General features: G+C 37.6%; 1 protein-coding gene across 8 annotated transcripts in view; it reads left to right on the forward strand.

Moving 5' to 3' along the window:
* The window catches only part of CNOT2 (CCR4-NOT transcription complex subunit 2), a 90,633-nt gene that overhangs the window by 10,261 nt on the left and 54,362 nt on the right, over window positions 1-26,010 (forward strand). For 3 of the 8 annotated variants that reach the window (XM_075746664.1, XM_075746602.1, XM_075746627.1), the window contains exon 2: window positions 23,391-23,463. The exons of the other annotated variants lie outside the window; for them this stretch is intronic. The gene's annotated coding sequence lies outside the window, so the exon portion shown is untranslated. The remainder of the gene's footprint in view (window positions 1-23,390; window positions 23,464-26,010) is intronic. 8 annotated transcript variants of the gene reach the window in all.

Below are 26,010 nucleotides of genomic sequence, written 5' to 3' on the forward strand. Positions count from 1 at the left end.
GGGGCTGTGTCAGGAAACTGTTGGTATCGCTGGGTTTACGAGGGATTGTTAGGAGAGGGGAGTTTTGTGAAAAAAATTTCCTATTTATTTGTGTGGAAAGAGTCAGTACATGCTTTTTACTTAAAATACTTAATTGTCACTTTAAAAGCTTAATTGTCCTGTTAATATAATTTAATTTTGTGAAGTTAGTGTGTTTATCCTATTCTCCTCATATAACTTGCTATTTATGAAAAGTTTTAGATTTTTGAGGAAGATGGTGCAACCTCCCTTTTATCTCTAATTAAGTAAAACTTTTGAATTTTTATGCCAAGTTTATTTAATGTCTGCCTTTTTGACTTGCAACATATAGAATGAATGGATAGTCTTTTCATTGACTAACGCAGGATCAGAATAAGCTCACATCCTTCTAATGTTGCCCTTGCCATGGCACTCTATGAAACTGTGTGGGTATGTTTTGATCCTTCTGAGGCATGGATATTTTGGTTGTGAACATGTTTTCTGTGAAAACTCTTAGTCACTAATAATTGTAGTGACACTTTAAAATATCTGTTACTGTTTTTACTGGAAAGGGAAAAAAAGCATGTAAAACCACAGGAGAATGACAGATTTTGCTTAGAAGGTAAGCTTCTGAAATTGTTATGCATGAAGAACACTGAAAATAATCCAATTGTCAGTGTTAAGCTCTAACACTGAAACAGGAAAAAAAAAAGTGAAAATGGTCTTGCCTAATCAGTTGCCCTCATGCTTTGTAGTGTCAAACCCGGAAGACATACCAAGTTTTGCCGTGGTTAACAAAATTATCTTTGGTGTTGTGTTTCTTCTCTCTGAATACAGCTACCACGGTTCTGCCCACATTATCCTTTTTTCTTTTCTTTTTTTTTTTTCTTTCCTCTTTCCACTGAAGAACCACTCAGTATTTTTCTTTGAGGTGATAGTGCAGCCGTGTCAGAGTAAAGGTGCTGTCTTGGAACAGGATGGACAGTTGCTGATAGAGCAGGATCAGTTTGGGTTCTCCAGCAAGGTCGTCTTGTTCACTGGGAATCTCAACAGGTCCTGCCCCTGTCAGCAGTCTGACCTCTGTGGATACTGTAAAACTAGCAAAATAAAATTGGCAAAAATCAATTTACAAATGGCTAGATTACTAATGGAAGTATGTCTCTTGAGTAAGAATGAGACTCCTAGTGATACCTTGCAATTGTACCTCTGTTAGGAGGAGCTAATTTAAATTTGGGGTTGATGTATGAAGTGATAGAAGTCTTTGCAATGCTGCTGAAGTGATCATATCCCTCACATTAGTTTTTTTTAATATTTCCTTTATGGTTTTTGTAATATCAAATATGCTTTGAAATTTTAACTATTAAAAGTTTAATTTTTTTTCATTTAGTGTGAGAAGCTTTGAATTGTGTTACTATATAAATCTGGAGAGGAGCAGCTATGTTCCATCAAGTGATGAAGGCATTCTCAGTGTTAGTATACGCACATGATGCTGTCAACTTAATTTTCATCTGAAGACAGGGTTTTAGATAAACACAGAACACTTTAGCTCGCCTTTCTGTCTCCTGTGCTCCCAGCATGCCTCCTTTTTCTACCTTATGTATTTTGGTTTGGTTTTTTGTCTCTGTACTTTTCTTACTCTTTTTATCTATATTTTTCATTCTGTTTCTTTTCTTCCCCAGCAATTTAAGATTGAAAAGTGAAGTTTTGGATTACCTCATTGTTCTTCCTGATGCTTAATCTTTGTATTGCCATGTCATAAACTTGTCTCATTTTCAGTTCATAAACTGAGAGGGGTGTAGGCCACTGTTTATATTAGCATTTGAAGTTTTGTTACAAACCAACCCCTCCCTCAGTACATAAAACCCTGCTCCAATAACTGTTAAAATTGCAAACTTAAGGCGATCTGAATTTAAAAATGCTGGAATTAAGGTTTTCTTTCCTATCTTAAGTCAGGTTCCATCTGCATATCACTATTATGTAGTTTTTTGATCAAATGCTGTTTTTCTCAGAGGACGCTGGCCTCATTTGCTGGACAGGATGCACAGTGTTTGCTCAGTGGGTTTTTTCTTTTTTAATCCCATTGTTTAGAACATGCTATCCAAAATTATAAGTAAATTCTGGATTAATGTTTTCTCCCCGATTTATTCATCACAGTTTCACGGAAGTGCTTTATAATATGTTTTTGAAAAAGTTGTATTTTTTTTATATTGCCTCACTGAGGTGACAGCCATGCATTACAAATAGAGAAACTGAGGCATTGGCTTAGTATTTCTTAACAGAAATACCTTAAATACCTTTTATTTAATTTGCAGCTATGAATAGTTAATGTTTCTGCATAGACTCTTGAAATATTTAGAGCAGAAGGCATTTGTGAAAATCTTAGTGTGGGTCCCCCAACATTATTAAAAAAAAAAAAAAAGACAAGCCTTAAGAGATATGTATAAAATCAATTTACATATGTAATAGACAGGCATCTTAGCTAGACACACTTCCTTTCTATAGTCTCTGCCTCACTAATTAGGAGAGGATAGAGGTACATCTTGACAGTGGTCCCTGGTCCATTGCTGTACACCAAAAGAATGAGGAAATCCAGAAATGGTGGGTGTGAGTCCAGGGTCTGAAACTCCATATGCTGTAGTGGCTGGGGCTTTGGGACTCTCTGCTTTCCTATTGGTGTGTTACACATCTGTGTCTTTCTCTCTGCAGTTTCTTTTTCTGTTCCTGTTCTGAACTCTAATTCCGCTTCTGGTTTCCTCCTCCTCTGTGTCCTAGCAATCCTGATGGCACCCAACTGATGTTTTTAAGAGAATTTAAGGTATTTATCAGTCCTAGGATGAAGTGTCCTTAGCCTGTCCTGTGGCCAGACTTACATCCACACCATTGCACCGAGGTCTCGTGCAAGAAGGTGAAATGTGCATTGTAGATCAGCAGAGAGAAGTTGCGAAATTCTGTATGATCTCAGTGTAGCGTGCAAGTGGGATGGTGTTGCAGAGGCTTGCAGCTGAAGCACACTTGAGCAGGTCTTCCTTGTGCTGGTACACAGTGCCTGCCTAAGACAAGAAAATGCCCTGCTTGTCACTGTTGCACAGTGTTCAAGCGCTACAGCATCCAAACAGACTAGCTTTTAAAATGTTTTCAGCTGGAGGGGATATTTTCCTGTTTAAAAACATTCAGAAATGATTGAACTATCTTTGCTACTTAAAAAAACAACAAACACCCCCCCCCCCAAAAATCTCATCAGTTCAGCCTGAAAGGTGGTTAAAGGAGATATTTGGGCATTCTGTAATTTTCCAAGTGAATGAATATGGGGTCTTAAAGCAATGCCTAAGATTATCCAACATAGTATTACTGCCTGTGCTGTCTGTAACAATGTAAATTGCTCTTAAAAGTAAACCTGAGTCTGTATGTTTTCATACTTTTTTTTCTTCTTCCATAGTAGTACATTTGAAGGCAATTTTAAACAAGGCCCAGATTAAAGTGCATTTCATGTGCATGCAACTTATTGTGCAGTTCTCTGAAGATGACGTATAAGAAGAGCTACAGAAAATTTCTAGAAAATCCTTAGTATAGAAGTGTTGGATAAACATCAAACTATAGGATGTTTAAAAAACTTAAACAAATTTTCAGAATTCTTAACTTTGAAAACTGTCATGTTTTAAAGTGAGTTATCTGCCCAAGATTTTTTTTGAAAATGGCACTGGAGTTAAATGCTTGGAAACACTATTTTTGCTCTCAATATTTTTTTTGTTTGTTGTTTTCTGAAAAGAAGCTTCACTTGAGGAGAGAAGTTGTGTTTTAGGAAAAAACCTTGGGCTGTAAATCCATGGGAAGATTACTGGCCTTTATGAAAATGGATTGGAAAGCGGGGATTAGCTGTAACTTCATAGTTAAGGAATGACTACCATTGCTACATTAAAAAAAAAAGTGTTGTAAATGAAGATACTTTAGTTGTAAGGGTATAGGAGGGTTATGTAATAAGGAAAAGGGTGAAGCACTTAGAAAGTGTTTGTTACAAGAGAAGTGAATGTTCTCAGGTGTGGTGAAGCTTTTAGTTTTATTCGATGTGTTCACCTACATTAAAACTATCGTGAAAATAGTAAAGATGTCTATTCAAGTAATATATGACTCATTTTCTCCTGTTCTTTGTATTTTACAAGTGAGGCAGTTAATACCCAGACTCAGATGTAAATCTTTGGACGTGAGTTTAAGATCCAGATTTATCCCACATACCTTCCTCCACTTAATTTTAATGCTTGAGGTGAAATTTTTCTTTTCTGACTTTAGCTGGCTAAAAGGTAGGCAGGCATTTAGGCCTCTGGAAGTCTAGGGAATGAAAGGGAAGAACTTCTTACGTATCCTTGAAAACATGTGCATATACCAGAAATGAGCATTTGCTCTCTGAATGAATAAGCGTAACTGAACCGAGTACGTGTGTTGCTGTAATGTGTGTAACAGATCATACAGTCCATGTAAGCGCTGCTGTACCCTTTTCCTCCTTTTCAACCTATACATGTGGTGATACACATACAGCAAATCTGTTATTCAAATATGCTGCAGATAATGAACAATCAGTAATTTTCGCTAGTATGGACTTCTAATGTGTAACCGTGACATTGTGAGTTGATGGAGTAAAACTTTGCCCCTTTATGCTTCATCTTCCGGGTAGGGTGATTTTTTTTCTTACTATGATCTCGTTTTCTGCCTTCAACTCTACGTTTTGGTAAAAATCTTCCTATATAAATAGGCAGTAGCAAGTCTAGACTTGTGCTAAAGCGTTAGAACCTAAATAAGCCTTGTATCACTAGAGCAATTACTGTATAATGTTTTAACAATTGTGAAACCTTTGAATAATCTTTAAAAAAAAACCCCAACAACAAACGCAAAACATGCAACAGTGTATGATCAATAGAACCCCTATGGGATTATACATTTTTTTGAAGACTACCTCCGTGTGCCTGTGTGAGTAGTGTGTACTGACATCACAAATGAGAGTGTGGTTAGCATGTTTTCCTGTGAGGGATCAGTTCTGGTCTCGAACTTTCTTCTCCCCCCTGTGAGGCCTGTGTTGTGGTGCTCGTCCTTCTCAGTGAAGGGCCTGTATCGAATTATGGTTTGTTTACTGGCTCTTCCGACCTTGGGCACAGCGTCTCTGGGATCTTTCCTCTTAAACCTTCTTTGGGAAAATCAGAGTCTGTAGTTTATAAAATTATACATTAAAAAAATTATCACACTTTTCAGCCAAAACAATTTAAATAAATTTTATAATGACTTGCAGTGTTAGTGCATAGTTTTGTTAATTTTGCAGACTCTTAATGTTTGCTTCCCCTTTCAGCTTCATATATAAATCATTGCCAGTTTTGACTAAAAATGTTTGTTACAGTTTTGTGCTTATTTTTAGATATTCAGAACAGTATAAATTGGATTATGTGTAAAATATACAGAATAAAAAGTTTGAGTGCTGTGTAATTTTTGCTCAGTAAATGACTCGATTTCCTCTAATTTTGTACTTCTCTTCAGATCTATTGTGAGAAAGCCTTTACTGGGCCACCATGCTAACGACATGACTTTAGCCCACGGTACTGACCTTGCCTGTAAAAACCTCCTTAAAATATGAGGGAGAGTTCTTATCACCAATTTCTGTGTCTTAACAAAGTTCCAAATCAGGCCACATTGGCTTTCAGGTTTTTTTATTTTTTAATTGAAATTTTTTTTGACTGTGTCAAATCAAGTATGTAACATACTCAAGAATAACTGAGTTTTAATAGTGTTAAAATTTATCTTTATGATGTGTTTGTTCTTTAAATTGGTTATTAGACTTTACGACTGTAGAAATATGCTTGATACTGATGGACTTACTATAACATTTACTGTGAAAACTTTTTTTAGAAAAAAAAGAACAATTCTGGATCAATAAGAAATGTAATGGTAAAAATCTAATTATCTGAAAAGAGATAGATATGGAAGTGGTTAAGGGAACCTCTGTTAGGGCAGCAGAAGTCTATTACTCCCATATCCATCATGTAACTGACACATGTTAATCATGATGCACTTCAAAAGAGTAAAGTACTGTAACAGTTTCTTTCATTTAGGCTTTTATCTTGGGATGTTTGGTCATAATTTAGCAACACTACTCTGAAAGAAAAGTATGAGTGGGTTCATTGTATGTAATTGAAAACTTTTTCTTGAAGGATTTTTTACACTGGAGCCATCCTAAATGACATTAAATAGTAACTTTGCCAATTAAAAAAAGATGATGATCTTTCATACTTTAGTTAAAACTTTTAACTTACATTTCATGTGGTTTTGAAGATTCTTAAAGGGCCAATTCTTTCAAAAAGTGAAATTTCTTTTGTGTTAAGCATCAGCCTCACTTGATTTAATTTTGGTATTAAACCCTATAGTTTCTCAATATCACAGATAATAGATTTAATAGTGAAGATGATTTTTTTTAAATTAATCCTGTTACAGAGAAGTCTAGAAAAATTCCATAATTCTCTATTTTTTTAATTCTGAAAAGTATATGTTTACATTTGCAAACATGAGTTGTAATCTCCAAACTGATATGCCATCAGGTATATATTACAAAATTGTGCAATCATTTTTTTACATAGAGATTTGTTTTGAGGAATAATATAACCTGAGATTGTGGCTTCACTATAACAACCTTGTTATGGGAAAAGTAAAATTTAGGATTGCATATTGAAATGTGCTTCAAAACATCTCAAACCTACAGTGTCATGTTCCTTTAAACCTATTTAATTCAAGTTTTTATCCTTGTGAGAAATAGCAAATCACACCAGAGCAGTCTAATACGGTGCAGAGAAATGCCTGTGATATCACTAGCTATTGCAGGGGACTCTGATCCTGACCTCAAGATCAGAATGGTGAGTAGAAGAGATACCGAATTAAAAGCATGATAACCACTTAAATGTATCTTTAGCTTGTGTCCAGATAGGAGAGTGAAAGTACTGGTTTTTATTTGTTTCAAAGCACACCTTTGTTAAGCAAACACTCTGGATTAGTGGGATACTTAAAACTACCTGATGGACTTCCTAAGTAAAGTCTGTGTTAACCCTTTTAAGTAAATAATGTCTCTGTTAAAGGGTTATCAGAGACATTACTTAAGCATTAAGTCTAGCTTTCCTCAGTTAGCTCAAAGGAGCTTTCCATAGAGTTCTTATGGAAAGTAAATGTCAACATCCAGGGATTTCCTGCTGCAGCCAAGTTAGGAGAGGGGCAGCTGATTCTGGATCTCCTGTCTTGGAGGTCAGTATCCTGAAGTGTACTACTAATTGATAAACAGGTACCACACAAGACTGTAGGAGAGTGTCACCTGAAATGCCATTTAAGGGTTTATAAAGAGAAAGTCATTAAACTGTTCTTGGTTTATATGATTTCTCTGATACCTTGCAGCTGGTCTTGCAGCTTGCCATTCCAAGGGCATAGAGGAATAGGCTCTGTCTCTTAGAATTATTTTTCCTTCTCTGCCTTTCTTGAAAATCCCAGTGTTACCTTACCATTAATAACCTGCAGAAGGTGTTTTGTATGGGAAGATAAAAGCATTAGATGGAGAGATTTTAGAAAAAAGAGTGGGAATGCAAATAACAGTTAAGGTCTTGGGCAATGTGGGCTGTTGAGGACAGTGTCGTGTTCTCCCTTGGAAGCAAGAGACAGAAGCCATTTATGCAAGGTGCTGGTTTCCCCTAGAAAGAGTTTAGGGAGGAAGGATTTAAACCTGTTCCACTTTACTTCTGTGGTGTTAGCCTTCTGGGTGAAATGTCAGCTGCAGAGCAGTAGCTTTGATATGGTTGTATCTGAGCAGACTATTTATGATCATCACTGCCACAGAGCACTTTGCTTTTCCTTCCCACCCCCCCTCCTTCATTCAGAAAAGCTTCCTGGCAAACAAGGGCCTGCCAGCACAGGTATCTGTGTGACAGGGAAATGGGCCAATAAACATAAGCCCATGAGATTTTGCCAGTCTGTAAACTGGCTACAAAGTTGCTGTGAGAACTGTTGGAGAAGTTGGTTGGCAGAGCCTGCTCTGGTAAGTCTGGAAAGTTGTTTTTTCACTGTTCATTGCTAGACAGGCTTGCAAGCACTGCCTTAGGCTCTAACAATTATCTCTGATTTCCAGCAAGGCAGCTGAATTGGAGAACTGCTACATCAGGAAAAGACAGGAACAAGTTTCTAAAGAGATATTTCAGGTAGTTTGCTGGGCTCTTCTCCAGCTTAAACGTCATCTAGGAAGTTATTGTTGTTCTTGGTCCTTCTCACAAAATTAGATTTTGGAGGTCGTAGATGGAATATTTCAATAGACGGAGCAAGATCCTGGCTCGCCAACTAATTTAAACTTGTCATTGAAGTAAGGTGTTGTGCGTCTATTCATGATGTGACTAATGTGATACTTCACAGAGTATCCATTTGAAATTGCCCGAGTCGAGGTGAAGTCCAAGATCCTTTTCTGTATAGAATGTCTTTTTCTGTAATTGTCTGTAGTAAGTATACATCTTTTGCATAACATTTCCAGAATAATTTTTGCATTTTTGTTCTGCTTTGATGCCTTCTTAAAGGTGAATAAGTAAGCAAGTGGGTAGAAAGGTCCTGTTGTTTTCCATGTCAGCATTACCTTTTTTACAGAAGTAACTTGCTAAGCTATTAACCCAAAATAGAAAAGGTTGTTGGGTCAAATCTGCAAAATGACTTCTGGTAAAATAAACTTTATGGGGGAGAAACTTCAAATATGTCATCTTGCATTGCTCTAGACTCCTCTCAGTTTTCTTCATTTTGCTTTTGTTCTGTTTTTATCTATATGCCTGTCTTATCAAAAAGTAGCTTTTTGATGTTTTCCTGACAGTCAAATTACTTCCTAGCATCTTGGAGTGTGTCTGTTTCCAGGAGCCAGACCTTCTGCCTTTCTAGTACCAAGTCCTAAGCCTGGCTCTTGGCTGCCGCAGGCTGAGTATCCATTATAATAGGCTTATAGCATTTATTTCTCTAGGAATAACAGTTTTTGTAGTAAGTTCTGTTTGTCTCACTTCTCAAACTTTAGATAGAGAAACAGGAGCTGCATTCCTTGCATTCTGTCCATAGGGAGGGAATGAAGGAGGGAACCCGTGCCTTCCAGTAAAGAGTATAAACCTGGGATTTGCTCTTCTGTGTAGTAGTAAAATATGTAAACAATTCCCCATAGCTTTTGTCTGTGTTACTACTCTCAGTTGGTTAAGGTCTGTCCAGTACTAACAAATAGAGCAAAAAATTTTAGCTTTAGAGACTCATTGATAATATGCAAAGGAAGGAACAGTAGAATAACTTGTATCGTATTAATTCTCATTGTCAATCTTTGATAATACGGTCAGCCCCACTTTTCCTGTCTATTGCTTTTGTTGTTTAAGCGGTACTGTCCGAGACCGTTGGGGACTTTTCCCTTCTATCAGTTGCTCTTTATGCTCCTGTCAGAAGTGAGTGAAAATGGATATGAGGCGTGTCCAATTCATCACAAAGCAAACTCTGAGAGACCTAATATTTAGTCATCTTTTTATCTAACCATAAACTGATCTAGTATGCTTTTTTCAAATAATTATGAGAATGTATTGAACTTTCAAAAATTTGTTTTGCATATCGATATTGTAACTTAAGATGTATTCAGAAGTCTAGATATATACAAGAGCAGAGATTATACCAGCATTATTTTTTAATTGATTTGTCTTGGAAGGTTTTCAAATACTTTTTTTGTTGTTGTATTGTTACAGGAGCTATTTTAAAGGCACAAAAGGCCAGCAAATACGTAGCAAGAAAAATTTGAATATGAGGCAGCCTGGGGATGATACTATTGGGAAAACTTATTTAAAATATTATATATTTTTATATTTAAATCTATGTAAATATCATTATCTCTAGCATTGACTTTGGAGCATTTTTTGGATGTTTTATTATGCATACATATCTTTTAATCTTAATTACATATAGTCAGTCAGGAAGATCTCTGGATGCTCATTCCTGGAAGCTTAATTAACTTTAAATACTGCAGGAGAAGGCTTTAGCATACATAGTAACATTTGCAATACTAATATTTGATGTAAAGCTTTAAGTGTTGTCATGTACCTTCCCTTAAAAGAATGGTTCTTGATATATTGTAAAATAATCAAAGCAGTGCTCTGTATAGTTATATTTATAAGAGTGCCTGTGTAATGACGCATTTTTAATTACAAGATCCTTGTGCTTTCAGATATATCTGTGCTTACTTTAGAAAGTGAGCTTTTTTTTCTTTAGCTGTCATCTAAATACTACTAGTGCCTCTTAAGAACTGATGAGTGGAATTACTGTTCTGGTCCATCAACAAATTAGAAGTGTGGAGTGGCATAGACAGTACTGAAACAATAATTTGACCTAACAAGTTCTTGCATTGTCATCTGCAATACGTCAGAAGAAAAGTTTGCCATTTAGCTCTTCCAGTTTAGAGAGCAAAAGTTTTCTGACTTGAGAACTGAGAGAGATGAATAAGCTTCATGTTGTTCCTAGGTAATTTGGATTTACCTTTCAGGAATAAAGAAGAGATTTCTGATCAAAGGCAAAATAATCTGGACACTGAGCAGCTGGAAGAGATGTGCACATTGGTTAATTGACAGTGCTATTTTGCTCCTTCCGATAAAGGCAATGTAAAATCTGAATGTGCCTTAGAGTAATTGTAGCCATACTGTACATGGTAAATGCAATTAGATTTTTGTAATTTTACTTAATAATTATAGGTACTCTGCAAAAATTAAAATGTTTGAAGAATTTTAAGTTGTTACCTGTTTCCCAGTGTTGAAACTTAAGTAGTAAAGACCTGTATACCTGTAGTATACCTGGGTAAAGACAGTTATGCAGGTAAACATTCAGTTATGAAAGAATACGCTATATTGTTTAATGTGAAAACTGTCTTTTCTTGAAATTCCTGTATGAAGGATATGCTGTTAGTGGGGAGTTGTAGATCATGGTGCTTTTCTTGTAATTTCTCCCTGAATTTTTCTTCCTTGCTGTCTGTTTAAAACAAGAGGAGGGAAAAAGCTCTTCTACAACCCTCTTTTTCCCCCTTAAAAAAGGGGGGAGTGTGGACGGACGGACATGTGGACTTAGTTTTCAGATCTTAATTGCATAGAATCACAGAATAGTTTGGGTTGGAAGGGATCTTAATGATCATCTAGTTCCAACCCCCACCTGCCATGGGCAGGGACACCCTCCACTAGACCAGGCTGCCCAAAGCCCCATCCAACCTGGCCTTGAACACTGCCAGGGAGGGGGCATCCACAACCTCTCTGGGCAACCTGTTCCAGTGTCCCACCACCCTCACAGTGAAGAATTCCTTCCTAATACCTAATCTAAATCTAACCTCTTAGTTTAAAATCATTACCCCTTGTCCTGTTGCTACGTGCCCTTGTAAACAGTCCCTCTCCAGTTTAGAACAGACAGGGCTGTGTTGGTATCAGTAGGATTTCCTGTGTATAAAAGCACCTGCATTCAGGGAGAGATTAGCCCCAATTCCACACTAAACATAGCTTGATTTAAGACACATGAGTTTCTGATTTGACTTTGGTGAGGTTAATTGTGTGTGTATAGTGTTTCCACTTGAGGAGTAGGTTGTGTAAAAAGAAAACAGAAGAGTCATTGAAGGGGCACTGTTGATTTGTTTTAAGCTGACATTTTCTAGTAACACATTTTGAGTTTTTTTTACCGTGAGGCCTTTTTATTTATTCAAATATTTCCTCCCTCCCCCCCTCCCCTGCATCTCAGTTGCTGATCTACAGTTTGCTGCTGAAACTGTCTTGCATGTCAGCAAAGCTATCTTGCTAGTCTGTTCTCCTCCTCATGTACCCTCTGCTGCCTGTTGGCCCTTCAGGAGCAGGTTGTTTCTGCTGTTTCTTGGGGTTGAACACTGCGGTTGGTCTGGGCGTGCAGGAGTGCATGAGCAGTGTGCAGCATCGATGGACGAACCAGGAAGTGCCAGTAAGAGTGAAACCAGGGATCTGCAAAGTGCTCTCAAACCAAATAAGCAAAAATACTAACAATATTTTGAGTAACTTTCGCTAATGATTAGGTATTGTTTCTAAGCAGAGTTGACAAGTGCATAAACCGCTGTTTCATGGTTTCAGCAAACTCTGCAGGAGGTATTTATTGAGGTCGTGTGCTCTTGTCTCTCTAAGCAGTATGTGTGTATTAAGGGTGAAGGCATGTCTCCTTATCCTTGTAATAGTAAGTTGTACTTAGGAGATATGTAGCTGTTTATCATGAATTGCACTTTCATTTTGTTCTGTTACTGTTGCTGCATTACTGTAAAATTGCGTACTGACAACCTAAAAATAAGGGCATTTTGGGATTATCTAATATCCACTTAAATAGCGGTGGATAAAATGCTTGAAACATTCATGGGATATTATACTGCGATGTCAGGTTAAATGGAAAGATTGGAGAAGAAAGATACACCTGTGTCTGGGCTGTGTTATTTGAGTAAATTGAAACAGCTCTGCATCAGTGCTTGTCTGTGCTATACTAGCACAGGTGCATGTTTGTAGCTCCACATAAACATATGATCCTTGAAGAATTAAGGAGAAGTAAACTTGGAGAAATAATCCATTAGATGAAATAGAAAGAAATTCAGCTTCAGTGTAGAATTTGATTTAGCTGCAATAATGAATTCTGACCAACTTCAAACAAGAAAGCAGGAGCAGTGCAGGTGTGCTGAGTGGTGTAGAGTGGAGCTGAGCTCCCAGGGTGCAGAAGCTGAGTTGTCACTGTCGGGACGGTCTTGGTTCCGTTTCTGCAGACCCTGTGCCAAATGCAGCTTGTACTCTAAAGCTGGCGCTCAGATCCTGCATCCAACAGTTTGAGAAATATTTAGTGAACTTGTAAACGTCTTTGCCCAAACTTCTTATTGAATGTAATACTCCTTTAACTATACTAAAAAAAAAAAAAGATACTCTTGTAGGTTTCTGACAGATGTGAGGATTGTTTTACTTTTGAGCTCTGTGTGTTTGCACAGAGATCCTTGTATGCCCACAGCTGCTTGAACCAGAGACCTCTTCTCCTTTGCAATTGGAGTTTAGCTGTTAGTATTCTTGGTGTCCTCCCCGGTTTGCTTACAACAGTTTGCTATTTTTGTTTTTCCCTGAGCTGTGCAGTTTTTCACTTGGAATTTCTGGCCTTTAAATCTACTCGCCCTACTTGTCATTGGTATCTGTGGCAGTGGCTTGATGGTCTCTTCAAGCTGTGTGTGGTGTAGGGCCAAAAGATAGTGGTTAGGTGCAGAGCCTTCTCTTTACCTCTTTCTTAAAAACCTGATGAGATGGATGTGTATTAACTTAACCTATCTGAGCATGTGCTCCAGGCTGCAGATTTGTGCTGTATGTTAGTGTTTCTCCATCTCCCCCCATCATCTGGGTGTAAAAGGACTTCTCTTTTATAATGCAGGTCTTCTGCCACCTTTGTCCTTCAGAGAGAGCACCACCCCCAGGTGCTAGTGGGACAGTGGCTTTACTTCTAGCATTTAACTGCAGGCACTGCAAGGTCCCCTGTATTAGGAACAGAAGAGGGAAGAGAAGCATCCCACAACCTCACAGATGTTCTGCATTAGCTGGCAGTAGCTGGGCTGTTCTTACCTGCTGGTGTGGCCAAAGGACAGCTGTGCTTTGCAGACTTCTGCTTCCTTGGCTGTTGGAAAGAAAGAAGTTCCAGTCATCTAGGAGGATATTTTTGGTATTGCTTTCATGTCTGGCTGTCTTGACACAGTCAGAGAAGTTTTAATAGTCAGAGTTTAGGGATAGGTGTTCTAGGAAAGCCCAGGATGTGCAATAATATGCCTGTGTTTTGATAAAATGCTTGTATCTCTTGTAGAGGGTCTGCCTTTTAATAAACCTATGCTGGTAGGCCTGAAAATAGATGATCTTTCATTTTGTCAGGTTTCTAGCTGACCGTGACATCTGTTGAGCATCTCTTCTATTGCCTCTTTATTTTTATTTTTTTCAAATAAGATGGCTTTTACACTGCTTGAAGACCTCAGATTCAGCTTTTCCTTACTTGCTGTTCAGACTTGCAGAAAAATACTGCCAGAGTTTGAAGGCTTCACAAGTGTTACCTTTAGTACCTATGACCCATCTGTATTCCCTCTGTTGGTATCATTCTAGGTGTCCCAGCAGGTTCATATCACCTGCTTTGTCCCCCAGCCTACAGTTTCCTTTCAAAAAAAAAAAAGCACCAAACAAACAAAACCCAACCATGAACCAAAAAAAAAAAAACAAACCAAAAGAACGCCCACCCCTCTCCTGTTCTTGATACACTAGCCACAAGTCCTACCGGTCATGCTATTACTATCCTACACTTCACCACTACCTTTCCCTTTCTAGAGTCAGTGTTGACTTTCACTGTATGCTAGAGAAGGTTTCGTTGTGCTGCAGAGGGAAAGGATTTTACAGCCTGTTCTAATAAGAAAAAGGAAGAGAAAGATGGAGTCATTTTAGATTTAAGCGTCCATCATCTCCCCTCCCTTTTCCTAAGGGCTTCAGGACTGGCTGTTCTCTTGGCCAGTCGGGAAAGGAATCAATGTCTCTCTTGATTTCAAGACACCGGAATGGAAATATGGAAGTGCATGTCATAGAGGAAGTATCTGTATGTTTTAGTGATGCAAATCTGCTAACAGTAAAATATCTGGTTGATTGGCTTCTTTATGGCACTAAGATATGGTGGAGTTGTCTCTCTTCTCTTTGTAATAATGATATAGAAACAGTATTGTTGACATGAAAGTTTTTTTTTCTTCTCAGTGGAAGACTAAGCTTCAAGCCCAATGCCCAGAAGTTTTGCTTACATCCTGTCAGTTGGATGCAGCTGACTGGGGTGATTCTGAACACAGTATTTGTGAAGGCTTTTCTGCCTTGGTGGATTCAGAACCATTAAGTCTTGGTCTAGATGCCTATCCTACCACGTAGAATAAGGCCCTTAGGATTGTCTTCCTAAGGGGTTACTCCTTCCGATTTAAAGTTTAATTTGAATTAGTTTTACTTAATCTAGGATGGAATGCGCAGGTCTTGCAGTTTAGAGCTCCTCCTCCCAGCAAAGCAGAAATATCATGTCAGCTTTCTGGAACTCTTCAGCGAAGCAGAGTGGTTGACGGGTCACTGTCTTTGGGTGACAGTGATGGTGTATATCACTATAGCAATAGTACTATAGAAGAAAGTACTGTGAAGTTACTTGGTGTTTACCAGGATCAAACAAATTAACATGTCAGGGGTTGAGTTTGCCTTTAGTTTGTTTTCTGAGTGTTTAGAGTACCTTAGCAAAAGTTTGAGTCGCTTCATGGCTTTGAGTCTGAATGGGAGACTTGGACCGGTGTGTTAGAGGTGGACTTATACAGAGGATCTCTGTCAGCTCTCTACACATTCAGATAAAAATTCTTGAAACATCACTTTTGTTAATTCTAGTGCTGCAGTGATGTGTGTTGGGATTTGCACACCTTAGAGAGCACAACAGGATCAAAACTTGCCTCGGACTGGTGAGAAAGTTGGTTTCTCTTTTAAGTACTATCCATGCTCCTGTGTGGACCTGCTTCTGCATCTGGTTGGGAACCTGAAGGTACTTTACAGTTTCCTTTTTCCAGCAGTTGTGTCTTCCAATTTTTAGGATGCTATTTATTTAATGTTTCTTGAATTAAAAATTGGAATTAAAATAATAATAACCTACAATGGGTATTTTAAAATGCCCTGTATTGATAGGAGAACCACTGAAAAACAGCTTGAATGTTTCAGGTAGCTGTTATTTCCAGGTAACGGAAAAAAATATATGAGACTGTAAAAGCATGTAGTATCAACAGGAAATTATGTAATTTCATTGACATTGTAAACACCTATACTAGCCCAAAACAGATAGTTACTTTTTAAAGAAAAACCACCCTTTTTGACTGTATACCCATTTGAAGTTCCTTTTAGCTGCATGTTTATTCTAATTCTGGGTAATTCAGCACTGGAAATTGCTCACTATTGATATAGTGATGGCAGTTTAGCCTCATTTCACACTCTTCCCTGTATACCACTTCAGACTGTTTTCTTGCTAGCATGTTGTCCAAAGAGACTACTGGTGTTCATTCTTACCACTGGTCATCGTAGGGAGCCTGTGTTACATCTGTGCAACGTGGACTGAGTCAGTGTTTGGAATGCTGCAATTTTATGCATTTTTGTGGTGACATTTACTTGCCCTTTATATCTGTTTAGAAGAACTTTGACAATCTGAAATCTAACTAAATGAATGCTTTCTCATTTTTAGTCATCTTTATTAAAAGTAAGTAGTCTTTTCATCTGAGGAGTGATTTTCCTTTGGAGTCTTCAGTGTGTATACCTGTCCCAGATACTGAGGAGGACAACGGTTTGTGCACAGATAAGAGATGTAGATTTTAAAGTTATGTTGTCAGAGGTGCAATATGAGGAGGAATTAAAAGTGAAAGATGAGAAGGGGTTGTCAGATCATACAGGCTAATGAAGAAATTTGAAAGGAGCAAGTTGAAAACTGTTATTGAATGTGAATATTGTTAGCCAGGAACTGAATTACCTGCTTAGATTTTATGACTTTGAATACCCTTCCCTTTTTTGTGAACCTTTTGGAGTGTGGGGGATAAAAGTAGGAAGCTTACGTTATAGGAGTCACATATTATCAAATTAAAAAAAGTAATTGTAAGTGCTACCAGTTCATAAAGCTTTTGAAATCTGTAGTCTGCAGGGAGACCTTTTTATTGAGACGTGCATGTACACACATATTTGTGTGTGTGTATATATATCTTGATATAAGAATTGTTATACCCCTGTCCCCTAACTTTGCTGAGATGAAAATCTTTGTTCTGCTGGGATTGTTCGGTCATCTGCGTGATGCAAGTGAACAAGAATGTGGTTGTAAGGTGCCAAGCAATGAAGTTTATTTTTTTTGTCAAGTAAACTGGACAGAAAAGTATGCAGAAATGTGAATACTTTAGGATGATCTCGCCATTAATATGTTAAAGGTACTAATTAAAACTCTCTTGTGTTATTTTTCTTTATGATAGTCAGATGGTGACTTTTTCTACATGGAAACTGTTATTGTATTATGGATTTTTATATGGAAACAAAGGTCATCTTTTTAATTCCTGAAGTGGTTAAAAGGGAATCTGCTACTAGAACGAGCACCAAGTATTTCTTTTTCCCTACTTCATTTTACCTGCGGAGTAGGAAGTTTTAGAAGCCTTCTTTAGGTATTTCTGTGTGTCTGTACTTATCAAGTGTGACACTCGGGTCACGTAGGTGAACTTGTCTGCAAAGTGGCAGTGGTTCTGCTTTGATAGCTGTCTCCCAATCAAGTTAGTAGTGGTAGTGTCTATGGTAAAAGATAATTCAGGTTTATGGGTCCTTTGTGTTTAATGTTTGTTTTGTGTTAACTTCTTATTGTGTAGTTTTGTGCTTCTGCTGGAAGTTCCGCATGTTTGAGCAGTTTGTAAATAATTTTTGATTGTTCAGAAATGTGCAGATCATTGGTGTCTGTTCTACTTCAGGCTTTAAGTGCTGCATCCTGAGTTACTAATAGCAATTTAGAGCTGTCTTAGATGAGTGTAAGATGCTGTTGAAATAGAGTATGTGAGAGCATAAATAAATGAACTGCAGATAAGTACAGTAAGTGGTAAACTTTGGTTTAGTTTATTGGCATGGTTAATTAGTCATTCATTTTAGATGGTGGTTGCATTTCTGTGTGAAAAATAAAACTACAATATTCTCTTTAGCATGAGCCATTAGAACTCTGGCATGACAAATTTAGTATTATTGGGTTTGTTCCAATCAGTAAGAACAGAGGAAATGTAAAGTATGCTCAGCTAGATGCAGTGAGTAGGTCTGCCTTGCTTATATGTAATGACTAGCAAGTTTGAAATCTGGTTCACCTACCTCTTCAGGCTCCCTTTATAATAGAGGTCACTCTAGGGAGTGATTCCTCCCCTGGTACTTCTCTTGACTGACTATAAAGCAAGCCTAAGTGTTGCTTTTGAAAGCAGGATTCTTCATGCAGCTGTTTCTGATCTCTTCCATTACTGACAAAGACTTTGTGCTGCAGATTTGCTTGGTTTGGTGGAGCATGCAAAAGGACCTCATTACCTAGAGAAACCTTTTCTTTTTATTTATGCATTAGTACTGACAGGAGGAGGGAACTACTTGTCTGCTAAAAAAAAAATAAAAAAATTTCTCAACAGTTTGTTCATGAAAATGACCTGAAGTGGTTGGGATTAGGATCACTGATCAGCTGGAGGTTTTGTGAGTATGTAAGGTCAAAGCAGTATAAGAATATTTGAATTTGAAGGAAGATGCTGAAATGAATTTTAATTTTCAACTGTAACAGCAAATCAAAGTTGAAAATAATGAAATCATCCATCAGTCAAGACTAATGAGTATAAGACTGATAAATATGAGACTACTGAGAAAATATCTTTCAAAGTAATTCTTATACAGGGAAAAATGCAGGCAACCTTCTGCAGTATTCAAAATGCAAATATTAAACTAATATATCACAAATAGAAGCAGACTATGTTATCTGAGCTTAGCATAGAAGAAAGGTTATGCAAAATGATGTGCATATTTTAATGTGTTTTAGTAGAAACATTGTTTTGACATTTTAAATGGGATTTATAAATTAAATAATGAAACCTTTCCAATAATGAAATACTTCCTGTTGTCCTTACTGTATGTGACCTAAGGTCTTAAGATCAGAGGCGTCTTTGTTTTAGCTTTGCATTAATCTGTGTTAAAGTTTGGAATGTTTGAAGAAGTATTTTTCCAATTTTTCTGGCCATTAATGTGTATTTTTATTACTAGGATTGGTTTGTATGGAGACAGTTGTCCAAGCTATGTTGTCTGAATTTCAAAGTGGGACTAGGTCAAGATAAATGCTGCATAGTATTTCTGAAAATCAAATGGTGGAGAGGAGAAGGAAAGCTGATGTTTGAGGAAAGTGTTTGAATTTTCTGTGGTTCTGTCAAATTTATTAATACCCATTTTCTCTTTTTTTTTAAAAAAAACAACCCAGATTGTTACTTATTTTTCTGTCACCTTTAGTCTATGTCTAACTTTCTTTTACAATAAGATAGCTCTTAGAGTGTGTTGTCTTTGTGGGTTTTTTAGTTGTTTTTTTTATTAAACTTTAAGTACCTAGGAATGTTTTTCCTCAGTTTGTTAGAATGGAGGGTAAGTCACTTGGTTGAGGTTTTGGAAAACCTAAACCTATGCTATAGTTTGAATTTGACTTGGGTATTACTCTTGAAGCTTAATCTGAAAGAGATTTAGTACAAAACCAAACTGTGCTGAAGCAATCCAGTATCCTCCTGTGGTGGAGCAGAAGATCTGAGTAGAGGAAAAGCAGTAGATTATGTGTATTTTAAGAAGAGCTTTTGGCACACACTGGTACGGTCTACATAACTAAGCTAGAGAGATGCGTCCTAGATTGAAGCTACTACAGGTTGTCTGGAAAACTGTAGTATGCATACTTCACTGTGAAACTGGGGAAACTGTAGGTTTCATATGCATTTTCTTTAGTCTAGTACTTGTCGATATTTTCCTGAATTATTGGATGATAGAACAGGAAATAAATATATCCAATTTGCATAAAAAGGGAAATAGAGAAATGACAAACGGTACAACTATATAATGAAGACTGATTAATTAGCAGGGAAGGATGTAGTGCCTGTAGTGAGTAATAAGCCGTTCAGACCGGCAGTACATTGTAGAGGGAGATGGGGAAACAGACACCATTCCGGGATGCAGGCACACCTACGTATACATCCAAATCAGTGAAATACTGTTGCTGTGTTCAAAGATGTTTGGACCTCACATGGAGCACTGTACTTACGGAAGTATATTAACTGTTAAAAGGACTGAAGAGGATCATGGGTGTAGCAAAAATGGGCCACAAGAGCAGGGAGGACTGACTGAAGCTGCTCTCTGCTGGGAATGAGTATAATACTGTGCCTCACAAGTGCAAAAGGAGAGGGAGAGGAAAAGCTGTTCTTTACCCTCTGGGAAGGTGTAAGATCATCATGATGTTTATATTAAAGGGTTTTTAGGAGATCAGAGGGAATTTGGTAAGTATGGTCAGATGCTGGGATAGGTTCCTCAGGGGAGTTATGTAAGGTCTATCATGGGTCTGAGAGCCAGTAATGGTGTTACCCAGTAGACACTGGTTCCTGCCTTCTGCAGAAGTGAAAGCGCAGCAGGAGCCATCCAGGAGGTGATAGCAGCTGCTAGCCTCTGTTGAGTATGAGGTATCTCTTTGCTAGGGAGAATTTCCCATTTCCTGCAAAATTCTTAATCAACAAATTAACATCTAATTTGGAAAAGAATACAGCTTGATGCAGAGCCTTTGGGCTGAAGAATTCTCATTTCCCATAAAACATGGAGAACAAAAGCCCTGTAATGAGGTGGAATTACAGTGATTTTAATCAGCGTAGAATTTGTGTGTATATATGAAATAGGCTAATATTTGTATTAGCATGTTCTCTTCTCAGTGTAACATTATATACATATGTAACAAAATGATGAAGATTGGCATTTTCTCATTCAGAATGTATTTATTTCCAATTAGCTTTGACTATAGCTCTCTCAAGTCATATTTTACTACTCAAGTAAGGTCCCACTCTAGCTTTATTAATCTCTGTCCAGGGATGACAAGGCTGGAGTGTGGAATTTCATCAGTGCTCTTTTAATTGGCCTGGTAAAGATTGCATTATAACAGCATGAAGATATCCTCCTTCTGCTGGAACTGAACAGAAGGCTGCTTTGGTGGAGCTGGTTGATGCTGTAAAGAGATGAAAGTGAGGAGCTGAAACCCAGCCTCTTCTGTGGTACTGCCTGGAGAGGCTTTGCAGCCCAAGTCCTTTCCCTTCTTGCAAGGGAAAGGGGAAATCTAGTTTTGTGTTGAAATTATGATACTTAATTAGTGATTATACCCTAAGACCAGTTGCTTATGCTGTGACTAACTTTATAATATCTATTCAGGAAAAGAATATAAAGCTTTCTCTCTAATTTCTTCTATGATTTTATTATGTTTGCATGTCAGATACGGTGCATGCTCCCACCAATAGGTTTATAGGGCTGGATGAAAGAGCCATTTCATGTGTAGCAATTCTGAATTTAATGAAAGAAGAGAAACTTAATACAGTCTGAATGATTACAGTGTTAGAAGAAGTAGTTAATATTGTCAAGTGGATGGATGATAGAACTGAAATCCTAACATTTTAACACAAGTAAAGAAAGCGCATTTCTGCATGTGGGGTGATGCATTCTGAGTTTAGAATCTACCTGGAAAGGAGTCTTGGAAACTAAAGTTCTATGTCTTGTGGTGGTGGAGCTCTATAAGGATCCAGTCCCTTGTCAGGTGGAAAGGATCAGTCTCTCTGTCAGACTTCAGTGTTATAATCCGTATTTTTATAGTAAATCTAGTTCTTACAGAAATCCTTTCCCAAAAAAAAAAAAAAAAAAAAAAAAAGGAAAACTGTGGGTTTTCCACAGTATTTGGTACCATTTCCATTTTGTGAGAAGAACTAGCTGTCAGACAAATCCTTGTAGCCAGTGGTGCCAAGTTCTACTTGCATCGGGCAGTACCACTGCTCTTTGCCAGTGCTGGCAAAGTGAGAGTGTCTCTGGATCGTGTCGTGCACTTGGGAAGCCTGGTCTCTTCGCAGAACCAGGCAAATTAGAAACTTTCTGCTGACTTTATTGGTGGTGTATATTGACTTTGCAACCTTTGGAAGTGGAAGGAAGAGGACAGCAGCTTACCTGGTGTCCTACAGTTTCTATGCAGGACGTGACAAGGCTGGGTGTGCACCAGGGTAGTATAGCCATGTCCAAGAGGGCAGCCTTTCCTGCTGTGCTTCCTCCCATTGCCCCACCATTGGCAAGCTGTGGGTTTGGTTGTGTGGTGCAGCCCTGGCACTTGAATTACTCGGGGATCACAGGGGTGACTACTCTGGGCCTGGGCAACTTGGTTGCTTCCTTCAGACACTTAAGTCCATGTTCAGTGGTCACCACTTTGAACAGGTCCCCTGGTATGTATCAGTGCTTTGGTGATATTTTCAGTGAGTGTTTTTTGTTGAATTGCTTAATGCTGAAACAAAAATTTTGCAGAATAAGTCTACACTAATAATTAAGGAAATCTACTTTGAAATTTTGCTGAAAGTATTGTGAGAAGGGATGATGCAAAATGCTTGGTGGAGTTTTATCCTGCAACTACAGTATCCACAACTGGTTGTGCTGTGCCTCTTTTAGGTGTTACTCTTAACAGTGTAAATGTGCCATTTGGCTTTTTTGGTGAAAAAAAAAAAAAAAAAAAATTGCAACTTGATCATTGCATGCAACAGCTGGTTCCTTGACTAGCTTAGGGTCCTACAATATGGCTCTGTGTGCAAGACTCAAGTGATGTGTTTTTTCACTGATGGAGTTGTTCGCTTCCTGTACTAGTTACAGCCAGAACATACTGGTTCTGGAGATCCTGAAAGGTCAGAGCTTCTGCTTTCCCAAATATTTTTTGGTGGCGTGGCTTCTTTCTTCCACTTCCCATTATTTCTTTAGTGAACCAAAATTTCTGTCTGTAACAGTTCTTGTTTCCTTCCTTCCGTTCTTCCTTCTCCTTTGGATTTGGAACCATGGATTCTGTGCTTCCAGCTTCTGGTTTTGTTTTTCTAGTCATCTCTGAAAACTGTTGGGGCATGAATTTGGGCTTGTTCCCGTGCTGTCCCAAGGGTGGTTCAGAAGCATTTCTGTCTGTCTTGTAGGGAAGCAAAATTCCATTTAAGGTGTGCAGTAGAAAGAGTCAGCCTGTATTCAAGTTTTATTGGGTTTAGCAGAGAATAAAATACAGTTGAAAATAATTTGGGGGCATTTGTGATTTCTTATGTGGTTTTCTTAGGAGACTAATTCTGTATTATTTTTAGAGTAACTTGTCTTTACAGGATCAAGGCATCTGTGCCTTTATGTTTGAACAAAGGAGCTATAGACACATTAGATCTCTGTAGCCTTTTAGTTCATGTTGTGAATTCCTTTCTTTTTTCTGGGGAAAAAAGCTTACTACTGATTCATCTTTTTCCTATGTCTCCAAAATAGTACTAATTTTGGTTTTAAAATGAAATTTTGACAGTTAATGACTCCTGCTTTGGTTTGTGTGTGATTATTGCTTTTTATTGCATTTGCTTTTTACTTAAAATAAAAAGCTTCTGAGTAGTTTTAAAGTTTATTTTTATATTATTTTTGGTGCACAGAATGTTTTAAAATGGATTTTTTTTCCCCCATTTATTGAACAGTAAGAATTGTAAGAAGCTTGGAAGATAATATATTTTATACTAATAATGTTTTATTAATCTACTTCATTTACAGGAAGTGGTCATCAGTCAAAATTTGCTTACCTCAGCAGAGACAAAAAATTAATGGGCAAAAGTACAGTCTGTAGGTAGGTAGCTATTTTCAGTGCACTTAAGGCTCTTTGAGGAGAACCTTATTCTAGGGGAGTGGGATAGCTATCAAAACGTAAGATCTTGCTCTTTAAAATATTAAGGCAGTAGATTCAACAATGCAGTGTTGAAGGAAGTGTATTAATGTGCTCCCTAATTTTATGAGTTTTTATTGAAAAGTGCCTTGGAATGATGCATACGTGCATTTATGCGGTAGAAATCGAAACAAGTATATTTACTTTTATATGTGCTTTTAAAAATTTTGAAAATATTTTTCTTTAAGATTTGTAAACAAAGTGTTCATTCTGATAGTTTTCCCAAATTAGAACATAACTTACCTAATGCAAATTACAAAGAGATTGGACATGAACATCTTTATTTTGTTGACTGTTCTTTTACTACATTCAGTGTATTGAAATGTAGTACAATAATGTTACACTTCAGTACATTCTTTTCTGTTATAGTATTCTGTAATCATAACAAAAGTTAGTCAAGATTTCGTGTTTTGTAACTTCGCAGTAGTAGTACCGTACAGTGGGTGGGTGACTTCTGCATTTTGGCATGTGAATAACAATCACATTTTATTTATCCCATTAAAAAAAGAAATAAAATAAATCCTTGATTAAAATTTTCATATTAACTTAGTCTGCTCTGCAAATAAATGTTCTTTGGAATTGCTAGTGTTCCTTCAGCTCAAATGACAAAGGCTGAAAAAATTCCTGAAAACAGGTTGGTTTTGTTCATACAGAAATATGTTATTAATAATTATATAGGATATTTCAGGATAACATTGCATTTAATTCAATAAAATCATCTTTGACGATGGAAGGTTCAGTTTCAGGACTGCTTTGTTTTATCTTTACATCACAAAGTAAAAATTCAATGGCTTTGTTCTCAAACTGTGGTGCCATGTAATGTGGCTTGTTTTTATATTTATGGCCTAAAAGTAGGAAGAGTAGGAGGAAGGTGACACTTTAGAAATGGAGTACTACACCATTTTAAATGTAAAATTTGTTACATTCCTGTGACTTAGAAAGGAATTTCTGCAGACTGTGGGTTAATTAGAGCCTACAAGTTATTGGGGGGGGGGGGGAGTGAACGTGATAAGAAGACATGAAGTTAAAAACATACGAGTTAACTTTGGGGCTTTGCCAAATAGCACGTTAAAGTAGCATGGACATGTTCCCAGGAACATGTCATGACATGCTTGATACTCATTAAAATAAGATGAGCAGAAAAGTCAGTAAACCTGAAGTATAGCTTGCTTTTGTGACTCCTCTGTTTTACATTTTGGCAATATGTGTTTGAATTTAATGATACACTATGGAAAGTCCCAGAAGTAATTTTGAAGAGTTTTTCCTTTTTATTTGTCATGTATTGTTTGTTATGCTCAGTTAGGCTTCAGTTTGAGGATTTAAATGTGACTGTGAACTTTTCTCCTATGTGCTCCTAGCTCATGTCACAGAATCCCAAATTGATTGGGAAAAAGTTACGCTTGGCACAGGTTGGTTTCTTGTTCCTCAGAATAATTTATCAGTGTGTTGCTTTTGCTTCCAAGGCAGTCTCCAGGCTGTTTTGGCTTTCCTAGTGCAAAGCTGGGTAAGTAGTTTGCTATCAGAGAGCGTGCCTTTTCACTAATATTTTCTGAGAATGATTTTTGTGGCAAAACGTGTTTCTCTTCAGTCTCCCATGTACTGCTTGAAAGAAGTGGAGATCTGAGCAGCCTGTAGTGTGGAATTACAGTTCCCTGCACAGCTCAGCTTTGAGAGCCAACATTTAAAGTGCAGCAATGAAGGATGCAGACTGGTAACCGTGAGTTTGAGAAGTTGCAGCTCCAGATATCCTTGGTATCGCGAAGACAAAAGCTGTCCTGACTTAATTGGTGTGATAAGGAAGGCAGGTGACTGTTCTTGTCTATGAATTTGTTTGTTCTCAACCGCGCAATAGGATCACTTCTTAAAGCTGGAAATCCTTGAGATGGATGCAGACACCAGGGTATGGGGAGTAAGGACTGGTATAGCTCGGGTGCTCCTAGGCACGTGATTCAGGAGTGGCAGTGCAGCTCTGCTTATTTAAACTTGGACTAGATCTGATGCTTCATGAAGCAGTACCAGACAGACCTGTTCTGAAATACCGGATTCACAAATGAGAAGTCATTCATTTATTGAGAGTAATCTTCTTCAGTTCTGTTCTTTCTGAAGCATTAAAATGGGTTTGTCTTGTAAAAGAAACCTGCTTTGGTTGTGCACTCTTCTTTCTCTGTTGTTTCTCTTTTCCGGTCTCTCCCACTTCTGATACCAAGAAATTTTATAGAAACTTCTCACAGAACACTATACCTAATGTATGCTTTGCTTCCCTTAAAAGTGGTTATTTTATAACAGAACTTAGAACAGAGGGATGCTTTTGTGAGAATGTTTTCAGATGTGGATTTTTGTTTATAATAAATCCTTGGGAACAGATGTGTTGCTTTGAACAAGAATGAAGTAGGTATATTTCAGAAACCTTGATTTAGAGGATATGTCAGTCCCTATGAATATATGTATTGG

The sequence above is a fragment of the Balearica regulorum genome, chromosome 1 (genome assembly GCF_011004875.1).
Source record: "Balearica regulorum gibbericeps isolate bBalReg1 chromosome 1, bBalReg1.pri, whole genome shotgun sequence".
NCBI classification, from domain to species: Eukaryota; Metazoa; Chordata; class Aves; order Gruiformes; family Gruidae; genus Balearica; species Balearica regulorum.